The sequence below is a fragment of the Choloepus didactylus genome, chromosome 1, assembly GCF_015220235.1.
Source record: "Choloepus didactylus isolate mChoDid1 chromosome 1, mChoDid1.pri, whole genome shotgun sequence".
NCBI classification, from domain to species: domain Eukaryota; kingdom Metazoa; phylum Chordata; class Mammalia; order Pilosa; family Megalonychidae; genus Choloepus; species Choloepus didactylus.
In genome coordinates, this window is record NC_051307.1 from 143,086,855 (window position 1) to 143,091,305 (window position 4,451).

Here is a 4,451-nt window from a genome sequence, read left to right on the forward strand (position 1 = left end):
TTCCTCCATAATAGAACTTGTCACACTGTATTTCAAATTATGTAAATTCTTTGAGAACAGCAATCAAGTATTTCATGTTTACCCTTGTATTTGCAGCACAAAACGTAAGGTCTGGCACATATTAGGTATTCAATAAATTCTTGCAAATAAATGAATGAAAAGTATTTTATCTCTATTTTATGAGTAAAGAAAATGAGATATTAAATATCTTAAGAAGGGGTGAAGATAAGATTCTAGCTTGTCTATCTTTTACAATTTACCCTTTGTTCCATCACACTGTACTTATCTAGGTGAAATATGTCCCAAAGGAATTATGAGGTAGACTTTATTTTTGGTAGTGGATAGAGAAGTATTTAGCCCATTGAAGGGCTGTATCTTTGGTTATCATCTCCCTTGTTCTCTTCTAAATCATCTCTTTCTGCATACATATACAAGTACTATTAAACCAGCTGAAAAATATGGAGTAATGCAAAGATATTTGAAGCATTTTTTTTTATGAGAGAAGTTGCAGGTTTACAGAAAAAGCATGCAGAAAATGCCGAGTTCTCATACATCCCACCTCACACACTCAGATTTCCCTATATTATTAGCACTTTGCACTAGTGTTTTGCCATCGATACAATTGATGAAACACTATTATAATGGTTATACTATGAATTATAGTCCAGAGCTTACATTAGGGTTCACTGTTTGTGTTGTACAGTCCTGTATTTTTTTATTCTATTAACAAATAAAACCTAAAATTATCCTTTTAGCCACATTCAAATACATAAATCAGTGAAGTTAATTACATTCACAGTGTTGTGCTACCATCACCACTATCCATTACCAAAACTTTTCCATCATCACAAACAGAACTCTGAAGTAGTTAGGCATTAACTCCCTATTTATGCCCCCACCTTAGCCCCTGGTAACCTGTATTCTAGTTTCTTACACTATGAATTTGCTTATTCTAACTATTTCATATCAGTGAGATCATGCAATATTTGTCCTTTTGTGTCTGACTTGTTTCACTCAACACGACTTCAAGGTTCGTTCATGTTGTCACATGTATCAGAACTTCATTCCTTTTGTCACATGTATCAGAACTTCATTCCTTTTTGTGACTGAATAATATTCCATTGTATGTATATGCCACTTTTTGTTTATCCATTCATTGGTTGATTGACACTTGAGTTGCTTTAATCTTTTGGAAATTCAAATAATGATGCTATTAACATTGGTGTGCAAATATCTGTTTGAATCCCTGCTTTCAATTCTTTGGGGTATATGCTGGAACTGGGATTGCCTGGTCATATGATAATTCTATACTTAACTTTCTGAGGAACCACCAAACTGTTTTCTACAGCAGCTGCACCATTTTACGCTCCTACCAGCAATTAATGAGTGTTTCTATTTTTCTACATCTTCTCCAACACTTGTAATTTTCCATTTTTTTCAATAGTAGCCATTCTAGTTGTTATGAAATGGTATCTCATTGCAGTTTGATTTGCTTTTCCCTAATGGCTAATGATGCTGAAGAGCTTTCAATGTGCATTTTGATCATTTGTATATCTTTGAAGAAATGTCTATTCAAGTATTTTCCTCATTTTTAAGTGAAATTGCCTTTTTGTTGTTGAGTTGTAGGATTTCTTTATATACTCTGGATATTAAATCCGTGCCAGATATGTGGTTTCCAAATATTTTGTCCCGTTATGTAGACTGTCATTTTACTTTCATAATAAAGTCTTTAGATGCACAAAAGTTTTTCATTTTGATAAGGTCCCATTTATTTATTGTTTTTCTGTTGCTTGTGCTTTGGGTGTCAAGTCTAAGAAACTATTGCTGAACACAAGATCCTGAAGATGCTTCCCTATGTTTTCTCCTATGTGTTTTATAGTTTTGGTACTTACATTTAAGTCTTTGTTCCATTTTAAGTTGATTTTTTGCATATGGTATGAGGTATGGGTCCACTTTCATTCTTTTGCATATGGGCATCCAGTTTTCCCAGCACCCTTTGTTAAGAGACTATTCTTTCCCAATTAAGTGGTCTTGGCACCCCTTTCAAAAATCAGTTAGCCATAGATGTGAGGGTTTATTTCTGAACTCTCAATTCTATTTTATTTGTCTATATCTCTCCCCTTGTGCCAGTACCATGCTGTTTTGATTATTGTGGCTTTATAAGTTTTAACATCAGAAAGTTTGAGTCCTCCAGCTATGTTCTTCTTTTTCAAGATTTCTTGGCTATTCAGGATCCTTTACCCTTCCATATAAATTTTTTTTTTCAGATAAAGGCTTGATTTATTGAATGATTGAGTTATATAATTGCCAAGGCTACTATGTACAGTAGAGAAGGGGAGCTTTATTTCTTGGTCTCTTCCTCCTTTGACAGAGTCTTGATAATCTCCTCCTTCTTGGCCTGGAACCCCTCCTCACTGCACTTGCGAGCCTCCTTGGTCTTGGATCTGCGGGTCTCAGCCTGGTCAGCCAAGAGCTTCTTGCAGGCCTTGTCTGCCTTCAGCTTGTGGATGTGTTCCATGAGAATCTGCTTGTTATTGAACACATTTCCTTTCACCTTCAGGTACAGGCTGTGATACATGTGGCGGTCAATCTTCTTGGATTCACGGTATCTTCTGAGGAGTCGGTGCAGAATTCTCATCCTCCTCATCCAGGTTACCTCTTCAGGCATTCGAGCATTGGCAGTACCCTTTCACTTACCTATACCCATACGCCTGCCCTTCTGGCAGGCCAAGTTGTTTTTCCCGCATCGAGCCCGGGAATGGACAGTCACTGGCTTGAGAATGATCAGCCCATCCTTGATCAGCTTCCGAATCTGCTGATGTGAGTTGGCATTGGCGATTTCATTGGTCTCATTGGGGTCTAACCAAACCTTCTTTTTGCCACAGCGGAGGACGCTGGAGGCGAGCCTCTTCTGAAACCTGAGCATACTCATGGCTGTGATCTCCATATAAATTTGATGATTGGCTTTTCCATTTCTGTTGGAATTGTATTTGGGATTGCGTTGAATCTGAAAATCACTTTGTGCAGAATTGACATCTTCACAATATTTAGTCTTCCAATCCATGAACACAAATGTCCTTCCATTTATTTTGGTCTTCTTTGATTTCTTTTAGCAATGTTTTTAGTTTTCTGTGTAAAGTCCTTTACATCCTTGACTAAATTTATACCTAGGTATCTGATTGTTAGCTGCTATAATAAATGGAATTTTAAAAATTTCCTCTTCATATTGTTCATTACTAGTTTATAGAAACACTACAGATTTGGGGGTTTATCGTGTCCCTTGCTACTTTGCTGCATTTGTTTATTAGCTCTAGATCCTTTGTGGTGAATTTTTCAGGATTTTCTGTATGTAGGATCATGTCATCTGCAAATAAGAACAGTTTTACTTCTTCCTTTCTGATTTGGATGCCTTTTATTTTTTTCCCTTGCCTAATTGCTCCAGCTAGAACTTTCAATACAGTTCTGAATAACAGTGGTGATAATGGGTATCCTTGTCTTAGTCCTGATCTAAGATGGAAAGCTTTCAGTATTTCACCATTATGATGTCGGCTCTAGGTTTTTCATATATGGCCTTTATCATATTGAGGAAGTTTCCTTCTCTTTTCACTTTTTAAAGTGTTTTTATCAAGAAGAGATGATGGATTCTGTTAATGCTTTTTCTGCATTAATAGAGATTATCATGTTTTTTCTTCTTCATGCTTTAATGCAGCCTATTACATTAATTGGTATTCTTATGGTGAGTCACCCTTGCATACCTGGGATAAATCCCACTTGACCATGGTGTGTAATTCTTTTAATGTGTTGTTGGATTCAGTTTGCTAGTATTTTGTTGAGGTTTTGCTTCTTAAGTAATAATGTAATATCATAAGTGATACTGGTCTCTAATTTTCTTTTTTTTTTTGTGGTATCTTTATCTGTCTTTGGTACGAGCGTGATATTGGCTTCATAAAATGAGTGAAAGAGTGCTCCTTCCTCTTCCATTTTTTAGCAGATTTTGAGCAGGATTGGTATTATTTCTTCTTGGAATGTTTGGTAAAATTTACCTGTGAAGCTAATTGGTCCTTTGCCAGTTTTTCCTAGTTTTCGAAGCTTCTGTGTGGGAATGGCACCCTGTAGCATCTTATGCTACCATCTTTGTTGTTCTCACTTGTGCAAAGTTTTTTCTATTTTTTTAAGGCTGAACATTTCAACAAAATATTTTCCTGAAATAAGAAACTAAGTACATTTTTCATGAAGCACCAATAAAGAACTGATAATATTAGTCATGCTGCAATTTGAAAGGGAAGCAGGAGGAAAATCAGCCCAAATCTGCCACTGTATAAATCTCCCCTCTGGGAGTGAGAGAAGCACTTGAAGAATGGGAAATGGAAAATTCGTGACTCTTCCTGGCTAACAATTCAGTCTAGAGTGAACTGCAGTCATAATTTTTTTTTTCTTCCAGTAACAGCCTC

General features: G+C 36.2%; 1 pseudogene; it reads right to left on the minus strand.

Annotated features, from left to right (window-relative positions):
- Positions 1-2,341: 2,341 nt before the first annotated feature.
- Positions 2,342-2,936, minus strand: LOC119527439 (annotated as a pseudogene).
- Between the last annotated feature and the right edge of the window lie 1,515 nt (positions 2,937-4,451).